The sequence below is a fragment of the Colossoma macropomum genome, unplaced genomic scaffold (assembly GCF_904425465.1).
Source record: "Colossoma macropomum unplaced genomic scaffold, Colossoma_macropomum, whole genome shotgun sequence".
In the NCBI taxonomy this organism is placed as follows: domain Eukaryota; kingdom Metazoa; phylum Chordata; class Actinopteri; order Characiformes; family Serrasalmidae; genus Colossoma; species Colossoma macropomum.
Genome location: NW_023494803.1, coordinates 10,238,232 through 10,257,397, shown reverse-complemented (window position 1 = coordinate 10,257,397; position 19,166 = coordinate 10,238,232). Strand labels below are relative to the sequence as shown.

Below are 19,166 nucleotides of genomic sequence, written 5' to 3'. Positions count from 1 at the left end.
TATTTCTCTCTCTCTCTCTTTTTCTCATAAATGAAGCGGAAACAGAAGTAGGTCATATGTTTCTCCTTCATTTGACTCTTTTTGTCCTGAAAGCACAGATATGAACAGTGGCGTCTTGTTACATCTTCACCTCATGTTCGGTTCTCTCTCTGAAAGTGGCTGAATGTAACTTGCGCTTTTCCAGTGTGGAGCCTATTTGTGTTTCTTATCAGAATACCTGACCACATCTGTCACCAAACTGAACTAGCTCCAAGGCCATTGGTCAGAATGTAAAAGCCCTTTTCATTGTCCAGCACTGCACCTCACCCTATGGGAAAGGATAAAGGGGGGCTGAAAATTGAGCAGTAACATGGGCTACAGTCTGCAATTCTACACCTATATAGTGGAGCTTTAAGTGTTTCTAATACAGTGGCAAGTAAGTGGAAGTACACAGTGTTTCTAATAAAGTGGCCAGTGAGTAAAAGCACAAAGTTGGTGTTTCTAATAATGTGGCCAATTAGTGGAAGCGCAAGGTCGGTGTTTTTACTAAAGCGGCAGTTAGCAGAAGTGCAAGGTAGGTGTTTCTAATAAAGTGGCCAGTTAGTGGAAGCACAAGGTAGGTGTTTCTAATAAAGTGGCCAGTGAGTGGAAGTACAGGGTAAGTGTTTCAAATAAAGTGGCCACTGAGTGAAAGTACAACGTGAGTGTTTCTAATAAAGTGACCAGTGAGTGGAAGCACAAGGTGGGTGTTTCTAATAAAGTGGCCAGTGAGTGGAAGTACAGGGTAAGTGTTTTGAATAAAGTGGCCACTGAGTGAAGCACAAGTTAAGTGTTTCTAATAAAGTGACCAGTGAGTGGAAGCACAAGGTGGGTGTTTCTAATAAAGTGGAAGTACAAGGCAGGTGTTTCTAATAAAGTGGCCAGTGAGTGGAAGCACAAGGTGGGTGTTTCTAATAAAGTGGCCAGTGAGTGGAAGCACAAGGTGGGTGTTTCTGATGAAGGTACAGTTTGTATAGGTTATCTCCAAAGAAAGAAAAACAACTGAAATCCTTTCAGGCATTTCTGGACATGGTTCATTATCTCGGCTACTCTGAAAGTCTTACATAACTTCCCAAACGTTTACCTTCTGTGAGAATATTTCAGCTGCTTTTGAGTTGAATGTTTGAAGGCCTCAAAAAGCAGCCATGATCATAATCAGACACTGATTTCATCTACAAAGCACATCTACATTACATCTACAAAAACATCTCACTTACCAACTCACATTGTATTCTTCCCAGTTATCTCTGCAGGTAGGAGCAGCACATGACCCCTCTGACCTCACATGGTGTGAGTTTGTAGCACACGTTTGTAACGGTGTAGGTTTCTCTGAATTGAATGAATACATTTTCTGTAACTTACACACAGTCTACACACCAGAGATCTCAGCAAGTCATCAGTTTACGAGTACAAAACGTTTAGTCCAACTACGTCTGTCCCAAGACCGTGAGCCAAAGGCCCTATCCCATTTCACCCCTCGCCCCTACCACTTAGCCCAGAGGGGTAGGGTGAAGTGTTATGGCCCTCCAAAAGGAGGTTTTTCAAAAGCACACTCCAAACAGAGAGTTATGAGGAAAAAAGAAAAAAACAGCATGATGGCTGCACAAGCGATCAAAGAAACCCACAAATGTGAGAATTTTCTCTGTTAAAAAAATTACGATAACTATTATATTTTCTTAGTTTAATGTCATTTCAATGTATTATGGTCCTTTTATTCATAACAAGCATAAAAAATCACTAGTGGTATGCTATGTCTTGGTAGCTAGCTAGCCAAATTTTCCGTTCCACCTTAAATAATTCAGCAGTTCTGACACCTGAATCTCCACAATGTAACTGCTGCTCTATTTAAAGTGAAACAGGAAAATATGAACTAGAAGCTGGCAAATATCTGACTTCAGCTTCATATCATTGAAGAATTAGGGCTGGGTGATAATAACTAATTGTCTGCACCTCTTTGAAGGCCTATGATTCCCTAAATGTAACTTTAGCCCAGCAGTGAGGCTGCTGAACTTTACCCTCCACTGCTGTCACTGCAGGCTGGGTCACCCACAGAGCAGCGCTATTAGCCTGTTAATGAAGTGATGTCATTTCAGAGGGAAGATTTTAACCACTACCTCTTGTAACTCAGTTCCAAGGGGCAAGATGACACTCGAAAACAAGGGGTAGGGGTAAAAATAAATGGAATTAGGCCTTTTAGGCCCAGGATATTTCAAAGCAATGCCTCTTAAACTATGCATCAGTACATCTTAACTGCATTTTTTTGTTGCAAACTAAGTAGCAAACAAATATGGTTATTTGTGCACCCAAGAAAATTTCAAATATGTTTTAATTGTAGTAGAGTTTGTGCTTAAGCTAACTTTAATTTAAAACAGAAAAGCTCTTGGAAGCATAGAGTGTATTTAAAGATTATTTGTATATAATTAAAGTGTACATAATTTGTGTTTAGTTATTACTAATAATGTACACCGATCAGGCATAACATTATGACCACCTCCTTGTTTCTATGCTCATTGTCCATTTTATCAGCTCCACTTACTATATAGGTGCACTTTGTAGTTCTACAGTTACAGACTGTAGTCCATCTGTTTCTCTGCATACTTTGTTAGCCCCCTTTTACCCTGTTCTTCAGTGGTCAGGACCCCTATTGACCCTCACAGAGCAGGTACTATTTGGGTGGTGGATCATTCTCAGCAATGCAGTAACACTGACGTGGTGGTGGTGTGTTAGTGTGTGTTGTGCTCCATGAGTGGATCAGACACAGCAGTGCTGCTGGAGTTTTTAAACACTGTGTCCACTCACTGTCCACTCTATTAGACACTCCTTGTCAGTCCACCTTGTAGATGTAAAGTCAGAGACGATAGCTCATCTGCTGCTGCGCAGTTTGTGTTGGTCATCCTCTAGTCCTTCATCAGTGGTCACAGGACGCTGCCCACAGGACGCTGTTGGCTGGATATTTTTGGTTGGTGGACTATTCTCAGTCCAGCAGTGACACTGAGGTGTTTAAAAATTAAGTTATTAGGTTATGCCTGACCGGTGTATCTGTGTATACTTAATGTATTTTATGTATTTTATATTTTAATATGTTTTATAATGTATTATGTATTTTATAAAAGTATATATTTTTTTGTTAGTGATATTGAAATATAATCTTCATTTAGATGGAATATAATTCAATAAGTAGCGCTGAAGTACCAGAACATCCAGTATATATTTATAATATATTCCAAGTGTAATATTAGATATATGTACTTAAATCTACTTAAGTGCAACTTACTCAAAAAAGCTCTCAAAAGCACAACTGAATGTGTTTAATATATTTGATCACAATGTAAACACACTTAAATTGTCGTACATGTTTCCAAAACCATACATTTAATATGTATTAAGGTATGTTTAAAATGTAAATGTTAAAATTATTAAGTCCACTTTTAAAGTACACTTAAATGCCTTTTTCACCCATCTCATTCACAAAAAATGGTTCTTTAAAGAAGCATTTATTGAAAATCTCTTCAAGGAACCCACAGATGGATGATCTGTGATGTTTACCCTGTATTTGTAAGAGTGTAGGTGATGTGCAACAGTCCATAAGGCCGACACTGTTATTAATGAGTGGTGTTGACCATCCTTGGCCAAACAGGATTAGACAAACTGGGTCATTAGCCGCTCCAGGAGGAAGACAGAGAGACTTTAATGACCCTCAGATTCCATCCAGTGAATGTAATCACACTAACGAGCCTCTCAGACTTTAATTAACGAATCTAATCACACTGATGACCCTCCTCTCATCATGTTGGCGTCCTCAGCTTCTTTCATCACTCACTGCTGACCTCGGCTCCTGATTCACGCCCCTCACTCATCCATACCTTTTCCACCCAAACGGCAGAGTGGAGGGACAAACTGTCTGGATGATCAGATTCTCTAAACTGCCTGTAAATTATTTTAACCCCTTAAAATACCAGGATTCATGGACTTCAGTGCAAACTTGCTGAGCTTTTCTTAGGTTATAGAAGTGTGTAATAAACTTTGGGCCCACCAGCCTGGCCTTTTAGGGGGTTAAGCAATGTTTTTTCACTTTGGAAAGAAATTTTGTCAGTAGGAGATCAGCAAACAAACCAGTGATTAGCATCTCTTTGGTGAGGCAGTGATTATATCTTTGAAAGTACTACATTAACATATCACTGCTGTCAGAATAAAACCTGTTATACAACAGTTAGTTTCGGCCACGCAAGCTGATATGGCAAAATAACAGCACGGCTAGAACGCTTCTCAACCAATCAGCTTGCGTGGCCGAAACAAACTGTTTTTTTCACAAACACTATATCACTTCGCAGAGACGCCGTTGCTAAGCAACAACTTTGACAGCTGTAGGAGACACTCAAGCCATTCGAACGTTTTTACTTCTTACTTTGCACACAAACAGAAAATGGATACTTTCAAGATTATTTGACCGACAGCCGATTTGGTCAGACTCTGAAGAGGAAACTACACTAAATTCCCAAACTGTCATCACCACTGAGCAGCTTTTCAGTCAGAAGCTGTGACAGAAGAACCTAAACAACCTGGAATCAGCCAGAAATGAACCCAATACCATTCGCCAAACATAGTGGGCTGTAAGATGCTTTACAGACTGGCTGGAACAAAACAACATTAATATTGATCTGGCAAAAACTGACCAAACTGAGCTAAACTTGATATTGCAGCAGCACTAAAATGGCTAACTGACTGACTCTTTGACTCTCTGACTGACTCGCTGACTCACTACCTAACACCCTGACAGACTTTCTGACTGACTACCTGACTTTCTGACTCACTGACTGACTCGCTAACTCACTAGCTGACTCTCTAACTGACTACCTGACTCTCTGGCTCACTAGCTGACTTTCTGACTCTCTGACGGACACTCTGACCGACTACCTGACTCTCTGGCTCACTACCTACACTTTGTTAGTACAATAATCTAAACAGTCCAAGCGACACATTCCACCCACAAACAGCCCCTCCCACCCAAAAAAAAACAATTCAAAAACAACTGAAAAACATGAGATCAAAGCCTTTCCTTTAACAGGTTTACAAAGCCCCACCTGCCCCCACGCCGGATAAGAGACGGCAGGTTATGAGTCATCTTGAGAAAAGCATATTCTGTTCTAGCCCAATCTTCACCTTCAGGGTCCGGCGTCCCACTCCTCTGTATTTCTTCATTCTTGAAAGCAACATGCAGCTTATCTCTGACATCGTAATAATAGAAGAGCCTTTTTGGTGCTATATAGAACCCTTTTCAAAAAGCACATTCTCCATCAGTCTGAAGAATCCTTTCATGACGCAAAGAACACTTTAATCATGTAAAGGGTTCTTTGAGTGTTTATGGTTCTGTATAGAACCATTTTCTTTGCTAAAGAACCCTCGAAGAACCATAATTTTTAATAGGGTATTTATTACGTTTGAGGAACAGAAATGGGCAACGGCTCGGAAAAGATAACTGTGATGCTGTAAACATGTTTATACGCATGTGCACAAAATGAAGCTCACGCTTTGCGGCAGCAGCCTCTGTAGAGTGCAGTCCAGCCCAGCCCAGTCCAATCCAGTCCAGTCCAGCCCAGCCCAGTTCAATCCAGTCCAGTCCAGTCCAGTCCAGACAGTATACGGACATGATGGCTCAGTCCTCGTAGCAGAACAAGACAGTGATGATCTAGACTTAGTCAAGGTTTAGTTACAGAATGGACAGCTAGACAGCTAGACAGCTAGATAGACAGACAGATAGATAGATAGATAGATAGATAGATAGATAGATAGATAGAGGGAAAAGAGAGAGAGAGACAAAAGAGAGTCAGAGAGAACTTGAGAGGATAAGAGAAAAAGAGAGAGAGAGACAGACAGGGAGTTTTGTGGTTTGGTGTGTGAGAAGAACAGTAGGATGGGAGTGGCTAAACTGAGACAAAATAGAAAGATGAGTATGTGAGAGAGAGATAGAGAAAGAGAGAGAGAGAGAGAGAGAGGAACAGGAAAAGGAAGAGGAAGTGGGATAGGTCTATTCATCACTTAGTGACTCATCAACACCTTTTGATCTGTTGAGGCGCTGATTGTCTGGAATCTTTGACCACGTCAACGTTTGAAGCAGCAGTTTGGTGAAAAACACAGTGTGCCCATTTTTGCCCTCTCACCCTGAAGACATGGTCGGTGTCTGAAGTTTGCTTCTTTGGTTTCACACTGGAGCTATAAGGCTAGTGTAGCTAACAAGTAATGGAAGTTTATACGCCACCAATTAGCACTGAGCTAACTGCAGGCCTAAATCATCTCACACACTTGCCTCAACAGACTTGATGATGTGGATTCTGACACTGTATCACACACACAAAATTCATATTTCTGTAAAACAGAACCGCAGGGCTGCCCACAAACATACAAATTAATCAGTCTGTGAAAGGACTAGTAGCTGCAAAACACCACTGACTTTTAGTTTGTGTTTTAATTGTTGGTTTACTTTTACTGAAGTGTATTTTTGGCTTCTTCCTCACACTTTTAACCAAAGCCTCTTACCAATAGGCGCTTATTTAGATTAACTCGAAGGCAGAACTGAATATATCTGTCTGTCTAGAGTTGTATGCAAACGTTTAAACATCCCCAGTCAGATGACATTTTTGTTGATTTTCTAAGTGAAAATAAGTTCATTCGTCCTCTACAGGAAACACACTTAAATATGGCATTCTGCTTAGATTTTAACATATCGGAAAAATAAAACGTAAAATAAATCAGACACACACAAAGGTGATACACATCAATTTCTTCTCATAGGGGTTCCTTTTTCTCCTTCTTCTCTGAGATCCAGCAGTTTGACATTCCCAGTTTATCACAGTAATTACATAATTACAGTCATTTTTTAATATTTTTTTATATTTGTGCATATAGTTATGCATATGTATGTATATATGTGTTTATATATTTCGCTGTTGTCAGAACAAAACCTTGTATCTCCAAAATAGTAACTTTAAAGGAGGGGGAAAAAACATACTTTACTTTTAATGTAAGTCAATGGAACCAGAATTGTTTCCAAGTCATTTTGGACCATTTCTTTTTGTCCATTCATCATGAAATTTACACACAATATAAAGGGCAACAGGCATCTTCAAATTATGTTAAAAACTGAAAAACTAGTTGGGATGGCTTATTTGGTGAATTTGGTGTAACTGTTGGCAATAACTAAACAAAATCTGTGCATGTATCTTGTTTCTGCTTTGTAAGCCTTTTCTTTCCTGCTTTCCCAATAAACTGAACAAAAAAAGTTTGGCATCAGTGTTTTCCATAATTCCACAAATTCCCAGATTTCCAGAAATTCCACGTTTCTGCAGTTATCTGATTATTCAAATGGTCATGGTAACACCATACTCCGATCTAGAAATCTGATTAAGAAATCCGATAAAGAGAACTGGGTTTTAGCTCAGTATTCAGATTTCAGTGCATGTGAACTCTTACTCTGATTTCTTTCGGATTTCTCAGTCTGCAAATGCGCGAGAACAGACGGCGGTACCAGAAATAAGCAAGCGGCGTTGCTGTGAGACGCAGCAAAACACTTTTGGAGCGACGCTGAAACCAAAAATTTTCGGCGAAATGCAGGATTCAAATATTCTTTATCTTCTACATGATGTATGTTCATATTTTCAGGTAAAGTGGCGCGATGTTTGAAAAAAAAGCTGCGATATGAAGTCTGAGTTTTATGCTACGTTTATGTCACATTTTCGTCTGTGGGTTTATTGGCTGGCTGCAAACCAGAAATCCGATTACTGTCTGACTCATGTAGACCTGGAGCTTCCCCATTACCTGATTATTCAAGTGCATGTAAACGTGTTGATCGGATTACTGACAAAACCTGGTTTTCTGCAGTTATCAGATCATGAAGTGCACGTAAACGCACTCAGTGTTAAATCAGTTTGGTTATAGATAAACATATTTGATTCCAAAATGTTAACGCTCTTCCAGTATTTCCCTTTCCTTTAGTATGTTATGTGTTTTTGTACATGTAAGCGGTCTACAAGTCACAAAGCTCAAAGTTCACATCGAGGGGAGAAACTTTCTTCCAAAGAAACCACTTTTCTCAGCTGCCTGAAACACCTCGTTGGATTTCCAGCCCTTTCCCTTTGTTACGAGATGATGCAATCTCGTTTGTTCACAGTGGTGGTGATAGGAACCAGACGTCCACCTCTAAACGCTCCCTCACAGAAAGTTATCTGTGAAAGTTAATGTCTTAGACATTGTTTTATGATAGTTTTGTGACAAGAAATTGTCCTAAAACATGTTTTTTTAACATCCATTCCTGACAGAGAGATACATGTATGGTGATGTGAGGGAAAACAGTCCCAAAAAACACAATTTTTTTCCAGATTTACCACTATGTAGGTTCACTGGTTGTTTTAAACAGTATAATAATATAATATATATATATATAATATAGTATAATATATAACAATATGTCTATATGTGTGTTGTGGTCATGGCGACCCCTGGTTCCTATCACCACCACTGTAAAGAAATCTGAACCATTTCACACCAAACCACTCTGAATCACTCTGTTTACATCTCAGTGACTGAATCACACATAGATATCAAATTGGTGGATGTGATTATGTAACAAAGATGATAAATGTAACAAATGATAATGAAAGTATCATTTGCGCTTTCTAAACAAGCATTTGAAATTGTAATTTGGTAGAGAATGCAGAGCTAATTTTAATTTTTTGGTCATTATGGTCGCAGCAGTCATTTTTTTAGCTGTTTTATGCTATTAAATCTCATGGTGTGAAATTGAGAGGCCTCCATTTCACACCTTGCAAAAGTTGCAAAGTCATCGAGCTGTTTAGGTACTAACAAGACAGGTATTGATACTGAAGCCTCTCTATTCATTCTTCAGGCCTGTGCCAATTAGACAGACAAAGGAAATCGGAGAGTGTGTGTCGGGTTTCACAGGGAAAGAGAGTTTGTGGTCAATTTGTTTCTTTTCACGTCCTGAAACACACAACACGCATTTTGAAATAACACATGAAATTGCTCTTGCTGGCGAAGTGCTTTTAATTTAGCTTGGGTTAATTTTCCTAAAACATGATGTAATACGAAGTACACGTCACTGTTGTCGGAAGAAAACCTCTTATCTCCAAATTGGTACGTTTACAGGAGAAGGAAAAACCTACTTTACTTTTAAGGTAAGTCAATGGAATCAGACATTCTTCCTAGTCATTTTGGGTCATTTCTTGGGTCCATTCATCATGAACTTTACACACAATGTAAAGGACACAAGGCATTTTCAAATTATGTCAAAAACAGAAATACGAGGTTTTCTTCCGACAACAGCGATTGGAGTTTCATTTTGTTATCAGTGTTTTTCTTCTGCTAGATCGACAAAAATAGTGAACAGCCCGGCACGTTTGTGGTCTATAGGCTTATAGAGTCGTTTCAATGCTCCTATCAGCCAAAACAAGAACCTCTTTTGAAGAACCTCTGAACTAATGATGACTGACACACACAAACAGAGGGAAAACCTGTTTATGTTTTCCTATGTGTTGCCTTAGTTTTAATGGACAATAGTCTTAGACATTCATTTAACATTAAGGCATCTGTACGTGTTCAAACCAACCTAACATGGTCAGATATAGCATAGCTTTATGTTTTCAATTCCCCATAAAAATATCTCATATATGGAGCATTCAAGAGGTCCCACAGTAAAAAAAAAACTATTTAAAAACAATGACATATTGGAGTGGGAACCCACGTCACAGGGCTTAAAAAGATACTTAAAATATTAGGCACAGCTCCAAACGTCGGTATGTACATTTACACAGCTGACCTGAGATTAAAAAACAATTCCCCAATTTTTCTTTTTTCATCCTGTTTCGTAGTCACTCTGCATATGTAAAACAGCTCATCACAGAACCAATTTTTAACATTTGAGAAACCGTTTTTAATATAAAACAATATTTTTTAAGAGGTTTAATTTAGGAATTAGGAATTAATGTTAAACTGCAACTAAAAATATATATTTTATTTACAAATTCAGTTGTCACAGAGATTTTGGTCATTGGTGTCATCAGGACTCTTATATTACATTTTAACACAGTATTTTCAGCTCTATTAAACAGCTTCTTTGTCGTTGAGGTTCATCAGAGAGGAAGCATCTCAAGGCATTAGAAGGCGAGTCACACTTGCTCACTATATTTCATATATTTATTAATCATTTTGTTTATCAGGCAGCACATAATTTCTTTGTGTCACCGGTGTTAAGGGTGTCTCAAGGGTACATCTCAGTAGTAAAGTAGTGACTTTAGTCAGGGAACATAATTGTACCATAATCCATTGAAATTATATTTTCTGAGTTGTATTGATTCCACGCACCCCGTCTCGTCTCCAGGCTTTTTATTTCATTGTTCTGTTTTAAAACATTGGGTTGTGAAAATGTACAAATATGTACTTTTCACCTGGAAAAAATATTTAAGGTTGACAGTTTGACCTTAAAACCACCGTTGTACCTTTGAGGGAACATTAACATTGTATGTACCTTGATGAAAGAAAAATGTACCTGCACAGAATCTTTATTTCTAACAGTGTAGGAAGAACCTTTACATTAAATAGGAATAGAATCTTTACACTACATGAAGGTTCTTTAAACCTTTGAATGTTTCTTCACACTCACAAATCTCTTTTTCAAACTGGGTTTTCCATAGAACCAAAAGTGTTTCTTCTATGGCACTCAAAGAACCCTTTATGGTACCCTTTTCTTTTTTTAAAGAAGTGACTGCAGTCATTTTCCGCAGTTGATTTCACAGTTTATGCTGCAACAAACAAAAATTGAATTTTGGGCATTGAGCTGTAAACAAAAGAAAGCAGTAAATATATTTATTGAGACATCAGGGGCCTTATGAAAAAAGAGTTTTCACCAGGGTCAAAGCCAAGGATGGCCCAGTCATGGACAGTGAGACAGCCAACATCAGTCAGCCATCATTAATAAAGCAAGTTGTTTTATGGTGAAATCTGCCATCAGGGTAGCTACCAGTCAGATATTAGAGTCTGATGACGCTGCATCATCTTGCTGTGATTGGCTAATTCACTCAGTAAACAGGTGAGTGAATGTGTGCTGCGTCCTTCAGTAGCGCTGCTCTACGAGCTGCATTATGAAGTGGGACATTCAATGGTAAATTGTGTTAACTATCAAAAATTAGTCAGTTAGAATAATTTATAATTGCCAATTCATTTTTTAAGGGTGAATATGTGCATGTGTTATAGGTTCCCCTACTCAGTGCTGTCTGGCTAGCTTTCTAATCATGTGTAACCTGTAGAGATGGCAGCCTAAATGGACATCTACGGCCTGTTCGTATGACATGTTTTTCTCACAGCTAGCACTGTGCACCGACAAAAAGTGATGCATATAATAATCTTGATTTAAATACATCATTTCCTCTAGAATTACTAATATATGTTACATTAACACAGTTCTGTCTCTCAGTTTAGTTGCGCTGATGTAATATTTTATTCATGTGGAAATGATGGGCAGATTTATATATGTACAGAGGAAAATGAGCGCATCAATTTATGTCATTTTAATGAAGTAATGCTATTTTATTTTTGGGTGCCACCCCAATGACAGTTCTTACCTGGCCACCCTGTTCTAAAGGTTCTATCTACACCCTATCAGAATATGTTAGCATATATTGTGCTTTGGATGCTGGTATGCTGGTCAACCAGCATGACCACACTGGGGTGACCAGCTAAACCAGCACCAAGCCAGAACCAGACCACACACTTGAAAAAGATGGTTCTTCAAGGGTTATTTGGCAAAGAACATGGTTCTATGTAGAGCCCTGGACACTCATAGAACCCTTTGCATGATTAAAGGGATCTTTGCATCGTGAAAAGTTTATTCAGATTGATGGAGAATGTGTTACATAGGGTTATATTTACACTCTTAAATAAGATGGTTTCTTAAGGGCTCTTAAATAAAGAAAATGGTTCTATTAAGAACGATGAACACTCAAAGAACCCTTTGCGTGATCAGCGTGTTCTTCAGAGTGACGGAGAATGTGCTGCAGATGGTTCTATATTTTAAAAAAAACTTTTTGAAAAGGGTTCTATATAGCACCCAAAAGGGTTCTTCTTTTGTAACAAGCTTGACATTGCAACAGTAGCAGAACCCTTTTGGGTGCTATATAGAGCCCTTTTCAAAAAGGTTTTATATGGAACCATCTACAGCACATTCTGAAGAACTCTCCCATGATGCAAAGAAGCCTTTAATCATGCAAAGGGTTTTTTGTGTTCATGATCCTTTATTGAACCATTTTCATTATTAAAGAACCCTTGAAGAATGGCAAATGTGTTGCATTTGATTCTATATAGAACCTTTTGGGAAAGGGTTCTATGCAGCACCAAAAAAGGGTGCTTCTATTGTTAGAAAACTTGACATCGCAAAATATCAGAACCCTTTTGGGTGCCAGGGTTCTTCTATTGTTACAAGCTTGACATCATAAAAATAGAAGGACGCTTTTGGGTGCTATATAGTACCCTTTTCAAAAAAGGGGTTCTGTATAGAACCATCGACAGCATATTCTGAGGAACTCTTATGATGCAAAGAACACTTTAATCATGCAAAGGGATCTTTGAGTGTAGAACTTCTTTGGTAAGGGTTCTATATAGCACCAACTTGGCTTCCCAACAATCGCAGAGCCCTATTTGGTGCTATATAGAACTTGTTTCTAAAAGGTTCTTTATAGAACCATCTACAGCACATCAATCTGAAGAGCCCGTTTACAGTGCCAAGAACCCTTTAATCGTGCAAAGAGTGTTTTTTGAGTGTCCATGGCTCTATATAGAACCATTTTCTTTACAATTTGTTCTCTATAGAAAAGTACAGGGGCTAATTCCATCTACAAAAGTTATTTTTGGTGGGAAATGATGTTAACATTGAGCCTGCCCACAGCCCCCACGCGTCTACAGGGGATAAAAAGAGAAATTAGCATACTAATTTGCATGCTGCTTCGTGATTGGCTGTTGTGAGCAGTTCGGTCCCTCGATACCTCGTATTCAGTTAGTCATTTGGCGAACGGAGGCAAGGAAGGAGAGCAGATTGTACAGCGGAGAGAAATAAAGGAATCTTCACCGCGGCTTTTAAAGGTATTTAACTCTTTAAACTGTGTCTTGAGTCTAAGTCAAGGTTATATGCCGGAGTTCACACGTTAGGGGACATTTTTTCCTCGTCATAAAGTTCAGCAAGCGCCAACTTAGACGTTGTTTTCATACTTGGTTTTTTGAAGTTATGCTAAGCTAACGTTAATCAAACATCTGTTACGGGTTGACGTTGAAATCGCCAACCGACAGTATTCGTCCTTTCATCCGTCATCTTTTCTCTTTTTTTCTCTTTTTTCTTCGTAAACGTTTGACGGAGACCACTGTGGCAGTTTAAAAAGGAAGCTAGATCACATTTTGAGATCTTTTTGCTTGTTGGAATACACAGTCGACTTGTTCTGCCGGACTGGTTTCCTATTCGCCAGCTTGTTGTTCCAATTTTTTCGTTCTACCTTAAATGGTGCAGCAGTTACGTTCGGACACCTGAGGCGCCACAATGTAACTGCAGCACCGTTTAAGGTGGAACGGGAAAGTTCGAATATGAAGCCGACAAAGTTTCGTTTCTAACGTGAAGCGATGTTGATATAATATACCTGTGCTGGTTTATTTACCCCAAATGTGACATATCTCGTCATGGAGAACAGAAAAACAGTCATATGTTGTAAATTCACTCTGTAGTTCATTCTGGGAGCTGACCTTTCAGCCTCCTCTATAAAGAGTATTTCAGCTGTTATTTTGTGAGAGAGGTCCTTTTTGTTGACCTTAAAGGGGAGCGCCACCAATTTCCCACAATTTCTGCCTAATTAAATAGTTAAGATGTGAACTGAGTCATTCAGAGTGGTTTGGTGTAAAATGCTTCGTTCTAGAGAAACATACGGTCAGAATTGTTCACAGTGTTGGTGATAGGAACCAGACGTCCACCTCTAAAAGCTCCCTCACAGAAAGTTATTACGTAATCAAATGGTTATGAATACCCAGCCGTATGTCTAAGACATTGTTTAATAATAAAATTTTAGTCCAAAACGTCTTATTAAACCATTTGTTTTAATCCGTTCATGGTGGAGGGATACATGCAGGGCGTTTTGAGGCAAAGTAGTCGTTTTTTTTTTTCTTTCATGTTTTCCACTGTTTTAACATCAACACTCCACATAAAAACTCAGACATCATATGGTTTTGGATAGTATATAAAAAGGTAGGGCTGAACGATATGCGGAAAATATCCAATTGCGATTTTTCTGACTAATGTTGCAGTTGCAATTTAAATTGCGACTATTATCTATAAGGTAAAAGGTTCAGGCCTGTTTTGTTTTGTTCTGCCAAATTTCCAGTAAGTTGTGGTTATGATGTCACAGCGTATGGAGGTTTGGTTGCCTTATCTGCAGGCTCTTCACAAATGCTGTGTTATTAGGTTCATTTTCCACTCTTAAAATTTTAAACAATGTTTTTGATAATGCAGGCTTTAATTAAAAAAAAATGGCAGCTCATGCGTTTTAGAAATTGCAACTGCGATTTCGGTTTGAAATGATTAATCTTTCAGCCCTATAAAATGTCTGTATTTGTGTTGTAGTCATGGTGACCCCTGGTTCCTATCACCACCACTGTAAAGAAAGCTGAGTCTCTACAATGAACAATTTCACACTAAACCACTCTGAATGACTCTGTTTTACATTGCAATGACAGAATTATGTGAAAATTTAGAAATATCTGAGTTCCCCTTTAATGCTAGGTGAATTGTAATGGAGGGAGTTTGCTAACCTAGTTCTAGTCTCCTTTTCTTCTGAAACTGTCAGTTAGTACTTTTTTATTTCTCTGATCTCTGATTTATTCTCCTCTATTGCCAATACTGGTGATCCTTAACATAATTCCTTTACTGCCAGGGTGTTCAGTCTGATCCGCATAGGACTGGTGTGGCTGCAGGTTTTCATTCCAGAAAAGCAGGAACACACCTGATTCCAATCGTTTAATCAGGTTAGTCTTGGTCTTCAACAGCTGAGCATGTGTGCTCCAGCTTCGCTGGAATGAAAACTTATAGTCACACCGGCTCTTTACACGATTGGACACCCCTGCTTTACAGTAATTCGCTTAGCTGTGTCCTCTGAGATCTTGAGCACTAGTGTAGTGCTTATAGGTTTGCACGTTTAGTGGTAGCTGTCTTTTCAGTCATCTGCTCTTTGAGGACCATTATGAAAAAGAATTATAGTAATACTTCATTTTTTAACCTTAAGCAAAGTCACCTGGCCTAATTCTTGGAATAAGGAAAGTCTTTTCCAAAGAAAACCGCTCCAGGAATGTCACTTGTGCTGCTGATAGTTTAATAGTAAACTATGATGTACAAGAACAGGCAGAAAGGCTTGTGGTTTCACTCATTAAATTAAGCTACTTTCAGTGTCTCGCACATCCGGTATGTTTCTGTTTCTTGGTAACTAACCTGTCTGGGGAATTGGTTTAGGGTATTTTTTGGCAGGGTGTGTAGGATTTTTTTGTTGTCAGCACCACTTGTTCTACTGAACAATCCTTTTTATGAAGTTAACACTTAGTGACAAAGTTTAACATGGTTTTCAAATGTTAACAGCATTCGTGGGTTGATTTATTTCGCTGAAAAGCCTGCATAAACACCCCTTCTGCCTGGCCTTTTAGCCAAAAAGGAGGGAGAGCCAGCACAGAAAGTGAATGTTTCGATCTGATGCAGCAGAAAAGGGGAAACACCCCAGAAAGGCTGTGATACAGTCACACCATGGCCCACGTGCTCTGGATCAGCCATCTTTTGTTTCATTTCTCTACCACTACCTCAAGGTTTCTTTTCTTTGGGTGCTTTCATTTATAACCTTCTTTCTCAGGAAACATGAGTTAGCCCTAGACTTGGCCGCTCACCTCACTAGTCATTTTGTCTTGGAGAAAGCAAACAGGGAGCTGAATGTAGTGCAGTTCGTGACAAAACCTTGTATCTTGGAAGTTTCTGGTGATCTATTTGTTATCAAATGATCAAGCAATCTGATAAAATATGAATAGAAAAAATAGAATTACAGTTTTATTTGACTATGATGGTAGGTGAAAATGTCCTTTGAGTTTTGGGGACATTTAGGTCGTATCCCTGTGATTTTGAATTGGACGCCTGGTTTATTGTATGTGATTGCAATCAGGGACCCCCATCCATTCAGGTTACAGCCAAGCTGTAATACAGTGTGAAATAAAAAAAAAACAGTTCTTTAACTTCTCAGCGATCTGTATAATGGAAAACATCAGTGGTTTTGCATGAAATCTTTCATGTAAGTGGAGCTAAAAGACGTTTTATTTGTTCATTTATTTTAAAATAGTAGGTTTGTTACTTGAATATTTTCTTCTAAGGCCATCACTAGAGGTGGCTGATATGGCAAAAATACATTATTGCGATACACAATATCCTGATATTTATTTTTACAGACATCTGATCAATTAGAATAGATAAAATAGAATGTATAGATCTTAAAAAGTAATTTCAAAAACTGAACACAATGATTTTCATTCGATATTTAGCACACAGTGTTTCACTAAATCCAGTCAAATTGGACTAATTTTGCTCTCTTGAAACATAAAAACATGCAGTTGGTCAGTGTCTACATGTAATGACGATATATAGGATATGCTCAGAAAAGCATGTTGTATTGTACTGTAACCTAATTTATCACAATAATGATATATATTGTAGTGTTGTCCAGCCCTATCCGTCCGTGCCAATTACGTTTGCAATTGAGTAATCTACCAATTATTTCTGCCATTTAATTGAATAATCAGTGTTCAGACAATAAAAAAAGACTTAACTCTGTAATAGCAATTGATTTATATCTTTTTAAAGACTCTAGAATATTTTTCTGGAAACTAGGAAACCTTTAGAAAGACTTATCATGCAAATTGACAACATATCCTTGCCCATTATTGAGAAGGTAGATTTTAAAAGTGACTTTAAAAATTGAGTTTAATCGATTAATCGTGATGGCCCTACATTCTTAAAAAAGATGGTTCTTCAAGGGTTCTTTAGTAAACACTGATTCTATATAGAACCATGAACACTCAAGAAACTGTTGGCATGATTACGTGGTTCTTTGCATGATGAAATTGTTCTTATGATTGATGGAGAGTGTGATGTATATGATCCTATATAGAACCATGTTGAAAATGGTTCTGTATAGCACTAAAAAATGTTCTGCTATTGTTACACTGTCAAACTTTATACAATAGAACACTTTTTGGCACTATATAGAACCATACAACACATTCTTCATCAATCACCATGCGAAGAACCATTTAATCATGCAAATGGTTCTTTGAGTGTTCGTGGTTCTATATAGAACTATTGTCTTTTACTAAAGAGCCCTTGAAGAATACTAGGTAAGAGGGTAGGGTCTGTATTACTGAGATGGGATTTTTTTATTTATTATAAATATAATATAATATATATATATATTATATACATATATAATATATATATAATATATATATATAATATATATATATATATATATATATATATATAACACACATTTTTTGCAGAAGTGTTTACAATCAAGTTTAATCAAGGAATCGAAACAGCCCTGGCCTGCATATGGCTGAAATATCTGGACGTGGAGTCAGTGTTCGGTCCAGCTGTACTCTGACGTAGAAAGTGATGTCACACTTCCAGCCACCAAATTCCTCATGGCACCAGTGAGGCCTGGGGCCCATCTCACTTTGCACTAACATGGAAAATATCTCTGAGGTCTAGCCCACATAATATACACACATGCACGACCTTTGGAGGTCTCTCAGGGGGCTGACACATTCTGAGAACTGAAGTGAGTAGTATCAGTTCCTTTCAGGGTTATTTGCGTGTTCATGTTCGCTCAGACGATGGTTATGAAGGCTGAAAATAGGCGCAGCGATATTTCGCCCTCAGCGAAACCCAATTAGACAGCAGAAATGATGATTGAATCAGGACGCTTTGCCAGGATTGCACAAAAGGAAATAACCTGCCTGGTTCTTATGGTGGGTCATTAACTGATTTGACAGAGTCTGCATCATTCCAGATTTGTCTATGACAGATATTATTGAGGGATGTTGTGATTATGATTAACCACCAGGAATGGCACTGATCTGATATCAGGTATCTGTACTTGATATCAGAGTATCAAGACAATATGGCTACATTTACACAGCAGGTAAAAGTGGCCCATATCTGAGGATTGATCCAGTCCTGTAACAAATCTGTCCTGAAATAGCAGTGATGTTATCTCTGTATTTCTTCCTGTGGTTTAGTATTGTTGTTTTTTTGTTTTTTTTTATCTTTAAAAGTATTGACCCCCGTGCCAAGCCCGAGCAATTTTGACTCCCAGGGTCCAGTTCAGGCACAGTATGCACCTAGTGATCACTAACCATGCCTGAGCTTGGAACTCAAACATGACCTTTTTAGTACATTCAAGCATATTTGGGTTAATAACTGGTCTGGTTCTCAATTTATTGAAGAGCGTGAATTGTAGTTGGCAAGTAAAGCTGCAAATTCCTCTCTCAACGTCACCATGAGTTCTGTATAGAACCGTTTTTGGCGTATGGTGACCGGATTCTTCAGATAGAGGGAGAAGGTGCTGTATATGGTTCTATATAGAACATTTAAAAAAGTATCACCAAAAAGGGTTCTTCTATTTTTATAATATCAAGCTTGTAATAATAGCAGCTTATAACACTAGAAAAACCCCCTTTTTGTTTCATCTATTGTTACAAGCTTGACATCGTAACAACAGAAGAACGCTTTTTGGTGCTATATAGAACCAGGCACAGCACACTGTCCTTGTGGTTTGTGTTGTTCTGTGGAAACATCCGAAACTGGTCACTGTTCTCGCAACGTAGATTCCCATGATTCGCTCAGCCTTTGTCCTGTTTATAACCACAAATGCTTGACTGTAAATCAGCAGACATACTGCTAAGGGAAGGCGATATGCCAAATATAAGATGATGATACACGATATGTATACAGTGTTCTGAGGTTTTGGGGACTGAATGCATTTTTAGGCGTATCAAAAATAAGCTTGGAGAAAGAACAAGAG

General features: G+C 38.3%; 1 protein-coding gene across 1 annotated transcript in view; it reads left to right on the top strand.

Annotated features, from left to right (window-relative positions):
• Nucleotides 1-13,064: 13,064 nt before the first annotated feature.
• The window catches only part of b3gnt2b (UDP-GlcNAc:betaGal beta-1,3-N-acetylglucosaminyltransferase 2b), a 36,740-nt gene continuing 30,638 nt past the window's right edge, over nt 13,065-19,166 (top strand). Inside the window, exon 1 of the mRNA XM_036592878.1 lies at nt 13,065-13,161. The gene's annotated coding sequence lies outside the window, so the exon portion shown is untranslated. The remainder of the gene's footprint in view (nt 13,162-19,166) is intronic.